This window comes from Mus caroli, unplaced genomic scaffold (assembly GCF_978045245.1).
Source record: "Mus caroli unplaced genomic scaffold, Mus_caroli_1 scaffold_8, whole genome shotgun sequence".
Taxonomy (NCBI): domain Eukaryota; kingdom Metazoa; phylum Chordata; class Mammalia; order Rodentia; family Muridae; genus Mus; species Mus caroli.
The window spans coordinates 120,351,696-120,368,657 of NW_028227263.1; the positions used below are offsets into that span (position 1 = coordinate 120,351,696).

At 52.4% G+C, this 16,962-nt stretch overlaps 1 protein-coding gene across 5 annotated transcripts in view; it reads left to right on the top strand.

The window, feature by feature from the left end:
* Pou2f2 (POU class 2 homeobox 2) overlaps positions 1-16,962 on the top strand; it is an 88,411-nt gene that overhangs the window by 41,238 nt on the left and 30,211 nt on the right. The window lies entirely within an intron of this gene.

Sequence of the window (16,962 nt, forward strand, 5' to 3'; positions counted from 1 at the left end):
AGCTACTCACTGGCATCTACCACTGAGCTACCTCTCTGCCCTCCAGAGCTAATATGGCCGCAAGGCCTGAGTGCTTCAGCCCTGCTGTCTCTCCACAGCGTTGCCCAGCACAGCCTCTTCCCCTCTCCCAGCACTCAGCTATGCCACCCTCGCTGCTGTTTACCGCTTAGAGGCCATCACCTCCTCTGTGCACATTGCCTGGAAATACCGCATTGCATGCTTTGTCTTCTCAAGTCTGTACAGTCTGAAGTCGATCAGATTGCTATGTAAATGCGCTTCATCAGGGCAGCTTTCTTATAGCATACCCTCCTCCAGTTTATTCCAAGTGTTCGTTCTATCCTGTGTGTGTGTGTGGGGGGGGATGCAGGGGGTCTTTGAGACAAGCTCTCTCCATTATTTTGCTCCAGCTGTCCTGGAACTCACTGCGTGGTCTTGAACTCACAGATATCTGCCTGACTCTGACTCTTGAGTTCTGGGAATAAAAGCAGGTGCCAGCCTTATTATTTTTATGTTTGTATGTGTGTGTGTGTGTGTTATGGGTGTGTTCCCGTGTTCACGGAAGCTAGAGGAGTTGGGTCCTTTGGAATTATTGTTTTTGGTGGTTGTGAGTCACACGATGTGTGTGCTGGGAATAGAACTCTAGCCCTCAAGAAGAGCAGCAGATGCTCTTAGCCACCGAGCCATCTCTCTAGCCCCTTTATAAAGACTTTTTAGGGAAGGTCTCACTTGCCCAGGCTGGCTTGGAATGTGAAGTCCTACTGCCTCCATCTCTAAAAGTGTTGGAACTACAGTCATCCAGCACCGAGTACTTGGAAACACTTGGCAGAGGACTGCCCCCTCCCCCGCCCCATCACCCATGGAAGCTGAGGAGGTCAGATGGAGCCTAGTGCTCTGCCAGATATCAAGAGACAGATGACAAGCTGGGCATGGTGGTGTATGCCATTAATCCCAGTACTCTCAGAGGCAGAGAGGCAGAGAGGCAGAGGCAGAGAGAGAGAGAGAGGCAGACAGGCAGAGAGAGAGGCAGAGAGGCAGAGAGGCAGAGAGGCAGAGAGGCAGAGAGGCAGAGAGGCAGAGAGGCAGAGAGGCAGAGAGGCAGAGAGGCAAAGAGGCAGAGAGGCAGAGAGAGGCAGAGGCAGGTGAATCTCTGTGACTTCAAGGCCAGTGAACTCATTTAGTGAGTGAAACCCTGCTCCCCCAACCAGAAAAAAGAAGAGAAAAGAGACTGACTCTTAGAACTGTAGGCTTTAGCAGAGGGGATCCCAGTGTCAAGAAGGCAGAGGGCATCACACCCTGCTGGCTGTCAGGTAACAGGAAAGATTTCAGAGTTTAACAAAGAGGCCCACAGTTGAGTGAATGCTGACTCCTAATCCCTAAAACCCAGGAGCTCTAGGAAGCCCACAGGAGAGAGCAAGCCCTAGAGAGGAGAGACTTGGGTTTGAATCCTCACTCCACTAGCCGCATGCTGTGTGACTCAGAGCAGCTGATGTTACCTCTCTGTGCCCTAATTCCTCAGTACAATGAGATAGCAAACTCATATCCTCAGATGGTCATAAAGATTTAGGAATAACATGTTGGCTCAAATAGCCCCAAACAGGCAGGAATGCTCCTGCCGCCACCACCGCTGAATCTTAAGTCAGTAGGTAGTCCTTAAAGAATTTGATTTTTCTGTTAGCTTGTTTTTGGAGATAGGGTCACATGTTGCCCAGGCTAATCTTGAACTTATTATGTAGACTCTGAGCCTCTGATCCTTCTGTCTTCGCCCTCCAATGCTGGCATTACAGGTATGTTATGTGCTACTGTGCCTAGTTTTGTGAACTGCTGCTGTTTGTCCATGTTAGCAAACACTCTGTCTGAACAGCATGCCCAGCTCCAGGACATGACTGATTTGAGGCTATCGGGGAAGCAGTCCTGAGGGAGCCTCACATCAAAGAGATGAAGAACTGTGTAAACAAGAGATATGTTTAAGAGGCTGCGAGATGGCTCAGTGGGTAAGAGCAGTGGCTGCTCTTGCAGAGGACTTGGGTTCAGTTCCCAGCGCCCACATGGTAGCTCACAACTGGCTGTGACTCCAATTCGAGGGACTCCAGTGCCCTCTTCTGACCTCTGTGGGTTCTAGGCACACGCTTGGTGCATAGACAGACATGGAGACAAAACACGCATACACATAAGAGAAAGTAAACATTTTTAAAATGAAAAGAGCTAGGTTTGAGCCCAGATGCCAAGGGAATGGGCAAGAGATGGCCACATGATACAGACAGCCCAGAGCTGAGGTTGAGTATGGCTGGAAAGAGCCTGGGGTCCTGAGAGCAGCTACATATCCCTGTGTCTGTGAGTTTGTTTGCCACCCACCCCTAACAATATGCTTTCCTGTTTGTTTAGGCCCCTAAGTCCTTTAATGCCCCAGAGGCTGCCCCTTGACCCGGGCTGTCCTGAAGTCTCTCATGTTTACATCCGGAATGGAGTCTGGACTGAAGATTGCTACTCTTGACTCTTAGGCCCAAGTTCATCTCTCTCAACTCCCAATTCCTTGGCCTGACTCCATTTCATTATCTCCCACCCGGCTAGAGGTCTGAGGGGCCTCTCTGAACACTTGCTAGCCTCAGTCCTACTGATAAGAGCATCACCTGTGGGGACAGATCTTTTGGGTCCCTGGGCAGACCAAGGATAAGGCCATGGCTAGGTGTTGAGATTGTTAATGATAGAAGGAGCCGAGAGAGAGAGAGAGAGAGAGAGAGAGAGAGAGAGAGAGAGAGAGAGAGAGAGAGAGAGGAACCGAGCCATGGAGAGAATCCCCAGGGGTGGCCAGGAGGAAGAGGCCATGGCAGGGGGCCCTGAGGGGTGAAGAATCTCACTCTTATGTCCCCGGTGGGCTGGCTACTCCCCCCCCACGGCTCCCCGGCGGGCCCCCGGGGGACCTCGCTCTAATAATGTATTTGATCGACTCGCCGGCCGCGTACAAGCGATTATTGTCTTGTCGGGAGTCAAACGTATCGATCCGGCGAGAAATATGAGCGGAGCAATGGGGCCCGCGTGTCAGTTACCGGCCCCGCTGGCCCTGGGGAGCCCCCTGCGTCTCCTTTAATTACCGCTCAGCCTTGAGCCCAGCCTGGCCTCCCCTGTGCTGCCTCCCCACAGGTTCCCCTGCACCTCAGTGTGGCCCCCACTGCTCCCCAATGCCTATTCCCTACCTACCCTACTCATTATGAGGGTCCAGACCCCTTCCTTGGCAGGGAAGCTGTTCTTCACACCCTACCTATTCCATTCCAATCTGCCAGTTCCCCTCACCATCTAAGCCATGTGCCCCACACTCTGCCCCTTTGTCTTTCTCCCCTCCTTCAGCATCTCCTGCATAGGCCCAGAGACTCAGACACAGCGTTCAGCACGGAAGGCCATAGGAGTAGAATTTATCCTTAGGGAACCATCGAGGCCTTCCCACTCTGAAGACCCAGGAGGTCCTCACTGGAAATGGGTGTCCCTTCTTTTCCTAGATCACCATCTGGGGCCCAGCCTGGTGAATGTGTCTCTGGCCTGCATGATGTTGAATTGGTAAAGGGTGGATTATGGGGGAGGGGCCTTGTCTGGGTTGTATCCCTCCATAGCTTGCTAAGTACCACCACTCCCTCAAAAGATAAATCCTAAATGGAAATGGAGCTTACTGGGTAAATCAGGCTTCAAGACAAAAATCTGCTACCTTTACTACCCTCAACTTCTGCTGGGAAGACCCTTGTGTATAGAAAATCTGCAGCCAGCCGCTGTGCGGTCGGCAAATGTCCTCTGAAATGGTCTTTCCGATAATGGGATATTATAGAGTGTAGATGCCCAGGAACTGTCCCCTCTGTGTGCAGCTTAAGAGCTGAGTTCGTTCCTGACAGGACCATCTGCCAGGTCTTGGGGTGTCCACCTGCACAGGGCTGGGGGCAGAGGGCACCCATGTAGTTCTTTGTGTCCTTCATGGCTGTGCACATGGGAGTGTGGGCACATGTGACCTGACCTGCGTTGGCCATATGTGTAGATGTGCCCTCTGCCCTGTGGGTCTGGGTGAAGTAGTAGAGCTTATGTAGCCGATGGAGCTGGGTCTGCGGGGAGGGGTGGTATTGGGGCCATGGTAGAGATGTGCACTAGTGAATCTCTGTGTGTGCATTCGTGTGAAATGCTGGAGGGTTGGTCTGAGAAGAAATACTTCAGTGTATGCATGTATGCAGAAGGATGAATCCAGCCGTCTATGTGTGCACGCGTGTGGTTTGGGGGACCCTCCACTTGGGGTGTAAAGTGTCCTGGATGGCCCTAGTGGATAGGAGAACTGTTTAAGAGATACCAAGGCAGCTCAGCAACTCGGACCCCAGGAAGCTGAGAGGAAGAAGAGGGCAGTTGGCTCGCTCCCGCCTTTGTCTGCGCTACTGTGCGCCCGAGTCCTGCGCCTTTGTGTGACCCTCGCAGGTGTGCGCGCGGGGCGGGGGAGGATGCGGGCCGGGATGGAGCGGAGGGCGGGGCTCCCTCCTCTGAAGCCGGCCCCGCCCTCCTGCCCATTGACTGGACGCTGCCGCCCTCTGGCGGGCTTCAGGAAAACCGCAGGGCTGAGAGCGGAGCGGCTCGCTGAAAGCGCTCCACAGGAACCCTGCGGACTCAAGCTCAGTTCCACTGCCCCGGGTGCACGCGTTTGCCCTCTGACAGGCTTCTAGCTGTCTCTGGCTTAGGCCTCCACCCCTCACCCTAACTGCCACTGCTCATGGGCACTATTGGCCCGGGATGCCTTACCTGTGGCACAGGTTGCAGGCCTTGGTCTGTCCACAGCATCCTGAGCATCCTGGTTTTTGTTTTTGTTTTACTTTGATGCATCTTGGCCCTGGATCCTTGAGAAAGCCGCTGCTCCCTTCTCTGATCTTCAGTCTTGTCGTTTGTAAGACGAATCACAAAATACTGTCAAACTATGACACCTGTTAGGTGGGAGGTGCAGGGTTAGGCACTGAGAGATCCCTCCTCGAACAAACCTCAAATTGTGTTTGCCATTGTTATTGGGTAGCCTCACCTTCTCTCGCAGCCCCACACGCCCTGTTCCAGATGTGTTCGCCCCCACCCCTCCGTGCTGCGGGGGCAGGAGGACTGTATAGACACCTCCTAGTGTGGCCCCTGCAAGAGTCAGTTCTTCCAGCGTCCTCGCTTTCCACCCGACTAACCCCCTACTCTCAAATACACTCATGATCTGGGGTCGCCTGGGCCGCTGGGGTCGGCCTGTGGGCCAGGGTATTTTCCCTTCCGAAGGGGGCGGACCGGCCCTGTGGTTTCCTCCCGGGGTGACTTCCGGCAGGGAGGGCTGGCCCCCAGAGAGGGCGGGGAGATGACACAGTTGTTCCCCAGCCCTGGCTGGCGGGCAGCATGGTTCATTCCAGCATGGGGGCTCCAGGTAAGAGGCTGATGCCTTCTCTTGGGTGGCGAGGACAAATAGCACATTTGGGCCGTTCTGCTGGCCACCTCTGCCGACCGTTCCTGCACCTCCTCTTCGGCTGTCCCCCTTGTTTGGGAGGCCCCGTGCTTTAGGAACATCCTTTCTTTCCTTCACCTAGTCCCCCTCCTCAGCTCCTCTTCGATACTGTTTTGCATTAGGCACGGGGTGTGTGTGTGTGGAGGGGGGATATACTTCCAATCTGTCTCCCCACTGAGGGAACAGGAGAAAGGAAGGGTCATGTGTGTGTGTGTGTGTGTGTGTGTGTGTGTGTGGTTTTTTTTTGCTGGACTTCATATGGGGAACTGGTGGGCTGGGCATCTTGGGCAATCCTTTAGACACAGGGCTGCAACAGGTTTGGAAGGCCAAGCAGTTGCGTTTGCATGGTGCAGGTGTGCATATTTGTGAGTGTGGGTGTGGTGTCCTGAGTCCTGTGCTTATTGTTATTTCTCCTGGGTGTGCAGGGGGGGGGGCTGCTGTGCGTGGCATTCCTGCGTGCCCGTAGCAGTGATTTCTTCTTGATCCACTTCATTTATTCTGCAAAATGGCACTAATCTTATATATCCCTCAGTCTCCTTCTCCTGCTCAGACTTTCTCTGTGGTGCATGCATTCTATGTCTTTGAGTTACTACATGCTTGCCTGGGTGAGCTGGATACAGTGCAGGCACCATATCAGGTGATTTGCGCCTGGGGACTCATTTCGTAGAAGGCATGCATCTCTGCGCAGACTTAGCATACCTCAGCAGAGTCCTGGGAAGTGTAAGGTGATGATACCAGTGCTGAGATATTCCAAGGATCAGTACTTCATGACTGCTTTTCTGGAGCTTTGGCAGAGTGTGCGTCGAGCTCCTGGGTGACTGTAGGTGTGAGTATTGGCTTGGCGTGCATCAGTATGTGGGGGGCATCGCCAAGTCCCTTCAACAACCGCTGGTTACCGGGCCGTTCTATGCTGGATATTGGTGTTGAAGATATATCAGGGCTAGGCAGCTTCAGGTCTGCTTTTCTGGAGTCACGAGTTCAGTGGAAAGGACAATCCTGTGGTGGTCAGACCTGGGATTGGGGGGTGGAGGGTGGAGCAGAGATGATAGAGTCCAGAAGTTATCTAGTTCTGTTGTCATGGTAGCAGGGAGGGCTTCCTGGAGGAGTTCTCTGAGCTAGGATATAAAAATGATGGCGGTAGACAGGAGAAAGATGAGGATTGACAGGTATTTACTCACTGAGGTGGCCAGGTGGGTGTACACATATCTACTTGTTCAGTGTACATATGACGTTCAGACTGCCATCTGCACACATAGAGCGGCTTCACTATGGACTCATCTCAAGTGAGAACTTGTAGCCACTGGACAAAGCATTAGGCCCTTTACTGGGGATTTCTGCAGAGTGAAAAAAAAGAAAAAGTCCTACCCAGGAGAACTGTGATGGGTTTTTACCGTGTAGCATTGGCAAGAATAAGTCCATCGTAAGGATGTGATTAATACATCGTGTGGCCTTGGGCAGATCACTCACCGTCTGATCTCAGGCTCTCCACCCTGGAGAGTCTCAGAGGTCTTCGTGGTTACCTCTCAGAATGAACTGACTCTGGATACGGGTGTATGCATATCAGATTGCCAGTGCCTTTGACTATGTGAGTGTGTGTGTGTCACTCTGGATATGAGTAAGTGCATGTGTGTATGCATGTATCTGGATGGGGTTTGTTTTTTATACACCACCCTATGGCATCATCTGAGTGTGTGTCTCCCTATAGGTTGTGTGTGTGTGTGTGTATGTGCGTGCACATGTAAATGTGAGTGTGGACAAGTCTGTGTGGAGGTCAGAGGTCAACCTCAGGATGTCAGTCCTTGCCTTCTGCCTTGACACACGCTGGTTGGTTGGCCAACTCCTCCTCTTGTCTTGCCATCTTATCTGTTACAGACTCACATCCCTGCAGCCATTTTTGAAAATGGATATCTAGGGACTTGAACTCAGACCCTTGTGGTGTTTGGCCATTTCCCCAACCCCTCCTTCTATGGGCTTAAGGAATAGCTGCTTAGGGGATAGGATAGATGGCAGAATTGTCAGGTGGAAAACCAGGGTGTTGTAGACCAAGCCTTGAACCTGTGCCGCGTGCAGGACTTCCAGGGCAGTGTCGGTGGGGGCTTGCCTTGGATGGCATCTACCCTAGACATTCATTTGCTCCAAACAGAGGCTGCGAAGGGCGATGCCCTGGGCATGCACTTGGTCCTCCCTGGGATCTATGCACACCTATGCACGGAGTTTGGCGTTGCTGGCTGTAGCTGTGTATGCCACTGCTCTTGCTGTGTCCACCACCTGGATCTCCATCCCTCCGTCCTGATAGCACAGCACTGTTTGGTCCCTTGAGGTTACCTGGGACAGCTGTAGGGTTGGGAGGTGTGAGGTGGCCCTCCTCAGGAGAAAAGGGGCAGGGCCAACTGAGTCCACAGAGGTTCCCGGTAGCACCCAACCCTGCCCATGGGGGCTCCCAGGCCATAAACTCGATGCCGGCTGTGGAGGCAGAGGACCCAGGGGACAGCCCGAGTGGGGCCGGGAGGGTGAGGGGCAGTCCTCCGGTTCTCTATATTTAGCCCCAATTTCGGTAAGTACTAACGAGAAGCTAGACTAAGTCTGCTAAAAACTGGCTGGGGGAAATGCAGAGGAGAAGTGAAAGTAGGAGAGGGAGGGCCAGGGAGTGTAGAGGGACCCAGGGTCCCCTGCCTGGCCCATTTGGGGCAACTGAGGGTGAACTCAGAGTTTGGGCAGCCTGGGGTGGATCTGGCTTGAGGTGGTGGAATTTAAGGGACAAGGCCAGAGAACCTGGTACTTTTCCTCGCAAGAAGTCACACTTGACCTGGGGTGACAGGGAGGGGCCACCATAAGTAGCCACCCAACCTTTCCATGTGATTGAGGCTTTGGGAGGCACCAGGGTTTTAGAGCACCTTGAAATCAATCGCCTGGAGGGACTTTTAAAAATCTGAGTGTTCAGGGAAGGGAGTGTGGTTCTGTGGTAGAGCACTTGCTGAGCCTGCACAAAGCCCTGGGTTCTAGCTATAAAACACGCACACACGCATGCACGCACATGTCCATGCACTAGTACATGTTTTAATAAATCTGGAAGCCCGGGTCACACACTGACAGCAGTGTCTGGGTGGTGGTGGCAATGGCATTTCTGCACAGCCGAGGGCTGTGACTCGGGTTGTTTCTGCCCTGGACTGAAGCAGAGACAGAGCCTTCAATGGCTGATGCCCTGAGCCCTGACACAGGCATCATTTATTTGGCTTACAGTACAGATGGAGCTCTGACCACGTGATACTTCCTTCTTGTTTACTAGTGCTCAGCAGGTTAATACAAGGGGAATGTCACATTTGAGGCCAGCTTGGTCTACAGAGTGAGTTCCAGGACACCCAAGGCTACATAGAAAAACCCTGCCTCAACACTCCCTCCCCACCCTCCCTCTCAAAAAACAAAACAAGAAAACCTACAATAACACACAGCTCAAAACACAACAAAACAAAACAGGCAGGACTAGCGGCCCAGGCCACAATACACCTATCCAGGAGGCAGGGGCCAAGAGATTGCAGGTTCAAGGCTAACCTGGACAAGTTATCAAGACCCTGTCTGGACATAAAAAGTGAAAACCAGGGCTGGCAATGGAGCTTGACTGTCGGGTTCTTGCCTAGCATGGGGTTTGAACCCCAACACCACATAAAACATGGCATCGGTGGCCGGGTGTGGTGGTGCACTCCTTTAATCCCAGCACTCGGGAGGCAGAGGCAGGTGAATTTCTGAGTTTGAGGCCAGCCTGGTGTACAGAGTGGGTTCCAGGACAGCCAGGGCTATACAGAGAAACCCTGTCTCGAAAAGCCAAAAACAAAACAAAACAAAACTCAAACAAACAAACAAACAAAAACCAAAAACACAAAAACAAAAACAAAACACGGCATCGGTGCATGCAGCTAACCCCAGCACTAGAAGGAGAGTCAGGGGAACCTAGAGTCCAGGGTCACCCCTTAGACACGGTGTGTTGTGAGGCCAGCCTTTGCTGCATGAGACCCTGCCTCCAAACAGGAGGCAAGTTGCTTGTCTGGCATGGCTGGAGACGTTGGCTAGATCAGTGGTCAGTCAGCGAAAGCCTGTTTACCCTCTGGGGATAACTGCACCCTTTCCTTTCCAAGTGTGGAGTGCTGGGTCACGGGATGGAATTTCAGAAAGAGCAAGGCAGAATGGTGGCATTTCCCTTCAGACCACTTTCTGTCCCTAGCAACTGTCCCCTTCTCGAGTGGACAGGGTTTGATGGGGACCACAGCAGGGGAAGCTGATAGAAGAGAGACCCTAACCGCCTGGTGGTAGTTGGCTTTCAGTGACAGGCAGAGGGACCTGGGCACAGATAACAGGAGGAGACTCCTGTCTCCGAGTCAGATCATCAGGGTGGTGTCCCAGAGGCCAGCCTGGTTCTACAGCATGACTGGGTAGGGCATGACAACCCCAAGGTCAACCTAGACCTGATCAGAGTGGGGGACATGGTTCCAGGCAGAGGCACCAGGGTGACCATCAAGGCCTCGGGGGAGAACAATGGGGAGGCAGCAGAGGACAGAGATCAGGAAGAAACAGCAAGTGGGGGGGGGGAAGGACCCCAGCAGGCAGTCAGGGCCTGCTCTGGTAATGAGGCAGGGCAGGTCCTCACCTGTGCAAGAGAGGGTGGAATCCACGGGAGGCCTGGGCTGCCATTAGTGTCACCGGGCAGGTGGCTGGTGTGTTCTTCTGTAATTCTGGAGATGAGATGGGGTTTTCACAGGGCCGAGCCCATCCAAGGCCTGTGTCTGTCAGTGACTCTATTCTCCTAATGGCTCTGCATGGTCCTCTTCGTGTGTGTGTGTGTGTGTGTGTCTTCCCAATCTCTGCTCCTTCCTCTCTACCATTCCCTCTCCCTCCTCTTCAACTCTCAGCAATCCTCCTGCTTTAGGTTTCTTGGTGCTGGAGTTGCAGGCCAAATCCTTACTCTTTTAATGGCTTCACTTTATGTTAGGTATTTCATTAGTGACCCCTACTTTTCAAATCAGGGGTGTCTCATATCTGTAACCCCAGAATGGAGAAAGATCAGGCAGGAGCACCATGACTTTGAGGCTGACTGGAGCTACTGTCTTTAAAAAAATTTAAAAAACAAAACAAAAACAAAAACTCAGTTGGAGATGTAGCTCAGTGGGTAGAGTGCTTGCCTGGGTTAGATCCTCAGCCCCTCATAGCCTGTGTTGGTGCAGGTAATCCTGGCACTCGGGAGATGGTAGAAGCAGGAGGAATCAGAAGTTGGGCCGGGTGTGGTGGCGCACGCCTTTAATCCCAGGACTCGGGAGGCAGAGGCAGGTGGATTTCTGAGTTCGAGGCCAGCCTGGTCTACAAAGTGAGCTCCAGATCAGCTAGGGCTGTACAGAGAAACCCTGTCTCAAAAAAACAAAACAAAACAAAAAATCTTTGGCTATGAGCTAGCCTAAGCTACATGACATCCTGACTCAAAAAAGCAAGCAAAGTAAGTCTCCACCGCCAAAAGAAAGAAGGAAAGAAAGAAAGAAAGAAAGAAAGAAAGAAAGAAAGAAAGAAAGAAAGAAAGAAAGAAAGAAAGGAAAACAGAAAAAGAAAAAGAAAAAGAAAAAGAAAAAGAAAAAGAAAAAGAAAAAGAAAAAGAAAAAGAAAAGAAAAATAGGACCAGCAAGATGGCTCAGAGCCAAGCCTGAAGACTTGAGTTCAATTCCTGGAACTCATGTGGCAGGAGGGAGCCAAGTCCTGCAAATTGCCCTCTGACCTCCACTCACCTGCCACAGCACATACATGCACACATACATGTGAATAATTAAATATTTTGAAACAGAAAACAGTTCTGAAAAGGATTCCATCTCCAAGTACAGTTACATTCAGAGTAGACCAGGACATGTGACTTCTGATGTGTGTGTGTGTGTGGGGGGGACAACAAAGTTACCTCATGGCAGAGGGCAGGGGTGTGTGTGTGGGGGGAGACAACAAAGTTACCTCAGGGCAGAGGGCAGGGGTGTGTGTGTGGGGGGGGGGAACGACAAAGTTACCTCATGGCAGAGGGCAGGGGTGTGTGTGTGTGGGGGGGGGACGACGACAAAGTTACCTCAGGGCAGAGGGCAGGGGTGTGTGTGTGTGGGGGGGGGGACGACAAAGTTACCTCACGGCAGAGGGCAGGGGTGTGTGTGTGTGGGGGGAACGACAAAGTTACCTCATGGCAGAGGGCAGGGGTGTGTGTGGGGGGGGGGGACGACAAAGTTACCTCACGGCAGAGGGCAGGGGTGTGTGTGTGTGGGGGGGAGACGACAAAGTTACCTCAGGGCAGAGGGCAGGGGTGTGTGTGTGGGGGGAGACAACAAAGTTACCTCACGGCAGAGGGCAGGGGTGTGTGTGTGGGGGGGGGGGAGACGACAAAGTTACCTCACGGCAGAGGGCAGGGGTGTGTGTGTGGGGGGAGACAACAAAGTTACCTCAGGGCAGAGGGCAGGGGTGTGTGTGTGTGGGGGGACGACAAAGTTACCTCACGGCAGAGGGCAGGGGTGTGGGGGGGGACGACAAAGTTACCTCACGGCAGAGGGCAGGGGTGTGTGTGTGTGTGTGAGACTTCTGGGGTGTCGAGGTCAGAGGCTGCCCCCATCTGTGGGCGACAGAGGCACTTGGCAGGTGGGAGTCACGGAACATGCCAGCTGTGTTCCCCAGTCAGGTGGATTCCCCAAGCAGGGAAAGATGTTCTCTGTGTTGAAGAACATCGAAGATAGACTAGATGCATGGTGCCAAGGGTGGCAGCCATCCCTGAAGGCCAGGCTAGGAGACCTGGGTGTGTCCTGATGAAGGAGCTAGGTGGAAGGAAGGCTGCTGAGTCTGGCATAGGCACCAGCAACTGATAATGCTGTTTCGGGATGTTTCAGGGTGGGATTCTGGTGTCAGGGAGGGTTAGGTATGACCAGCATTAGTCAGTCTCTGGCCCCTGCTTCTTTATACATCTCTCACTGGCAGGGAGCACTGGACCTGAGGAGTGATGCTAAAGTTTGACCTCTGACCTCCAAACACATAGGCACATATGTGTATATACACAGTCACCCATGCACTGCCATGCAGCACACACACACACACACACACACACACACACACACACACACAATTTGTGCGTGTCCAGGAAGATCCTGAGCATGTACACCCGTCTCCAGTCCTCCCACCCTTCCTCAGTCCTCCTTAGTCTTCCCCAGCCCTTCCCACCCTCCCCTCCCCGCCTTAGTCCTCCCTAGCTCTCTCCAACCCTCTTCAGTCCTTCCCAGCCCTCCCCACCCTCCCTTGCCCTCCTCAGTCCTCCCCAGATTTCTCCAACCCTCCTCAGTCCTCCTCAGATCTCTCCAACCCTCTATAGTCTTCCCCTGCCCTCCCCAGTCTATGCCGTTATAAAAACATGTAGTGACTTGTTTTTAGCTTCTCTTTGTGTGTGTGTGTGTGCACATAAGCCATACATTCATACATGTATGTGGAGGTCAAGAATAACTGGTGGTATTCAGTTCTCTCCTCCCACCCTGTGGGCTCTGGAAATTGAGCTCAGGCCATCAGACCTGAAGGCAAGAATGTTTACCCAGGAGCCATCTCACCAGCCTTTCAGCTTGGTTCTTTTTTTTTTTTTTTTTTGGTTTTTCGAGACAGGGTTTCTCTGTGCAGCCCTGGCTGTCCTGGAACTCACTTTGTAGACCAGGCTGGCCTCGAACTCAGAAATCCACCTGCCTCTGCCTCCCGAGTGCTAGGATTAAAGGCGTGCGCCACCACGCCCAGCTTTCAGCTTGGTTCTTGAGGCAGGTTCTCTCACTGAGCCCTGGGGCTTATGGATTAGACTGGGCTAACTGATCAGCTAGACCTAAGGGTGTTTTCTCTCTCTCTCTCTCTCTCTCTCTCTCTCTCTCTCTCTCTCTCTCTCTCTCTCTCTCTCTCTCTCTCTCTCTCTCTCCCTCCCTCCCTCCCTCCCTCCCTCTCTGAGGTGCTAGAATTAAAACCACACACCTGGCTTTCTGCATGGGCGCTGAGGCTTGCACAGCGAGCATTTTCTGACCTAGTAGTCTTCCCAGACTGTTTGTTTGTTTTTGTTTGTTTTTGAAAGTGATATTGATTACACCAAAGGCCATGCACACAAAAGGCAAGCACCATCCCACTGAGAGATAAGCCCAGGATAGTCCCACTGAGATAGTAGCCCAGGCTACGCATTCTGTGCTTTATTGAGATACAGTGTACAAGCCAGGCATGTAGGGATGTAGCTCGGTCGATCACCAGAGAGCTTGCCTCGCATGCAGTCTTGAGCTCCATTCTCAGCAGCACATAAACTGGGTGTGATGCTGCACACTGTGACCCCATTGCTCCAGCAGTAGAGGAACAGAAGTTCACAATCATCCTCATCTACGTAGGGATCCTTAAGGCCAATCTGGGCTACATGAGACCCTGGGTCAAAAGAAAAACAAACAGAAACAGGCGGTGGCAGCCCTACGAGGGAGGCAGAGGCAGACAGATCTCTCTGAGTTCGAGGCCAGCCTGGTCTACAGAGTGAGTTCCAGGATAGCCAGATCTTGAAAACAAAACAAGACAAACAAACAGAGGAACATTTGGATTTTAAGCATACAGCTGAGTGAGTTCTGATATACGGAGTCGCTGCCTACTCCCTCACGTCTTTCCTGGTCAGTGATCTCCAGAAGTGCTTTGGTTGCCTGAGTACAGGGCCCGGGCTCCTAGAGGGTCCTGAGGAGTTTGTTTGTTCTGCCTTGTTGTGAGTTTATTATTATTATCATTGTTTATTACCAGAGCATGTGGTGGGTATGGTGTGCGTGGAAGCCAGCGGACGATGTTCAGATACTGAACTGAGGCTGCCCGTCTTCCATGGCATGGCCTTCTTATCTGCCAAGCCATCACTCCAGCTCCAGTTCGTTTGTTTTGAGACAAGGCCCCTTGTAGCCCAGGCTAGTCTCAAAGCTACAGTGTAGCTGAAGATGGCTTTCAGCTCCTGACCCTCATCCTGCATCTCTCAAACCCTGGGTTAGCAGTGGCTCTCACCACGGCCAGGCTACTTTTCTGGGTTTTAAGGGCTCCGTGTATTGGGTTCCCAGGCGGATGCTTACATGTCTGTCTGTCTGTCTGTCCGCTTTCGCTCTGCCTGCGAGACTCAGCACTGTGACTGAGGCAGGACCTTGTTCATTTTTCGGTGACATAGTGTGATTTGTTGTATGGACAGGCCACATTTTGGTTATGTGGTTCACAGATGGGCTTTTGAATGCTTTCCACTTTTGAGCTACGGTACAAAAACTGAACATTTGGGCCTGGGACTTTGGTGGCTACTCATTCTTTCCTCTCTCTGTGTGTGTGTGTGTGTGTGTGTGTGTGTGTTTGGGATGTGTGTCTGTGGTGTGGGGTGTATGTATGGTGTGTGTGTATTTATGGTTGGTGTGTATATTTGGGGTGTGTAGTATGTGTTTGTGTATGTGTGTGGTGTGTGTGTGTATGTGTGGTGTGGTATATTATGTGTGTGGTGTAGTATGTGCATAGTGTGTATGTGTGTGGTGTGTGTGTGTATGTGTGGTGTGGTATATTATGTGTGTGGTGTAGTATGTGCATAGTGTGTGTGTTTAAGGTATGTGTGGTATTTGTATGTGTGTGTGTGTGTTGTATTTAGGGTGTATATGGGGTATATTTGGGAAGTGTATGTGTGTGTGTAAATATGTTTGATATGTGTGTGTTTGATGTGTATGTGTATGTGTGTATGGTGTGGGGGTTATATGTGTGTGTGTGTTATGTTTGGGGTGTGTATGGGGTATGTTTGGGTTGTGTGTGTGTATGTGTATGTAAGTGTATTTGTGTGTGCTGTGTATGTGTTTTGCTGAAAATGGAACCCAGGGTCCAGTGCTAGGCAAGTCCTCTCCTACTGAGACACATACTCAGAGCTTCCCCTGCTCATCAGACAACCAGAAGTGGAGACGCTGGGTCACAAGGAGCAGCCATCTCCTCAGCTGTGCCTGCAATGCTTGTATGTTTACCCCCAAGGCCTGCACAAGGCCACCTTGGCTCTTTTCCTTCTAGTAGTGTATAGGGGACACGTGCATATGCTTGCAGCCTCTGGGTCCCCTGGAGCTGGAGTCACAGGCAGCTGCGAACTACCAGAAAAGGGTGCTGGGAAGTGAACCCAGTCTCTGCCTCTGAGCCATCGCCTGTCCCCTCAGCCCAGCTTTTAGATTAGGAGTCTAAAACACGAGTGGCTGGTGTTTCACCTCAGGTAATTCTCAGCTGCAAAATTCCTAGGCGCTTACTGTTTCTCCTTGTGCAGAGCTCTCTCTCCCTCCACACATTAGCCTTCTGAGACCACTGAGGTGTAGACACGGTGCAACTGGACTCCTTTTTTGATAGGCAGGATTCCATAATGTTGGTGGGGCTTTTGGGTAATCCACGAGGACTGTTGTGAGTAAGGTCTGAGACCATTGACAGTCAGAGTCACATGCAGGACTTGGAGGGGCTCAGGGAAGTGAGAACAGGTCGGCAGAAGCCCATATCTTGCTCCGTCCGGCCCAGGTCCAGGCTGGGTAAGAGATGGTACCATGATGAGAACAGGCTACGAAGTGTGGAAGATGAGGCCCCAGGGCTGTTAGCTCAGAGGAATCCAGATTAGAAGCAGGGCCTAGGTTCAGGAGCACCAACGTGCAGTCCAGATACCCACCGGTGTTTGGTTTGGAGTGACAGCCCATGGAGCCTTAGCTTCCTTGATGTGAACGGAGGATCTTACACCAATGGCTCATGTGTACTGTTTGGGGCTGCGCTGGGTGGTAGCAGACAGGCATCTTTGATGGCAGATGTCAGCACGTTCACTGCCTACCACCTGCCTTGGATTCTGGAAGCTACTGGATTCGGGTTGATTTGCAAGCACAGCTGGGATTCCAGGCATTGGGAGACGATGCTTAGAGGAAGAGCAGGGTCAGGGTAGAAGTGGGTGGTGTAGAGGTCTGAGAAGGGTAGGATGCGGCTGCCGGGCTCCTGACGGAAGGCCGGTGGGAGTTATGTGGGAACTCGGGGACAGGGAAGGCGGCGGATCAGGGGACGACTGAATCACACTCTGAGATCTGACAGCTCCTTGATTTGGGGCTCCTGTAACCCTATCACAGCCCACTTGCCCTGCTCAGAGTGGAAAACATGTCTCACTCGAAACCTGGTAGGGCACAGGCTAGAGCCCAGCCACCTGCCTGGGAAGGAGGCCAGAGGTTGCACGGGCTTCTTTATGGAACCCCACCAGCCCCTCCCAGCCAGCCGACGCCTTCTTGTGACCATGTTCCACCTCCCTGCCCACCCTGTGGGTGCCTCACGGTAGGTGACAGCTCCTGTACCACTTTTTGGAGGTGTCCTCTTTGGTGAATTCTCTGGAAGAGATACTTCAAAATGTCAGGGGTAGATGTGGGGTTGAGAAAGGGTTAGTGGGGGTGGGGCTGGCAGAAGAAGGGCGTCAGAGGCCTCCTGGCTGC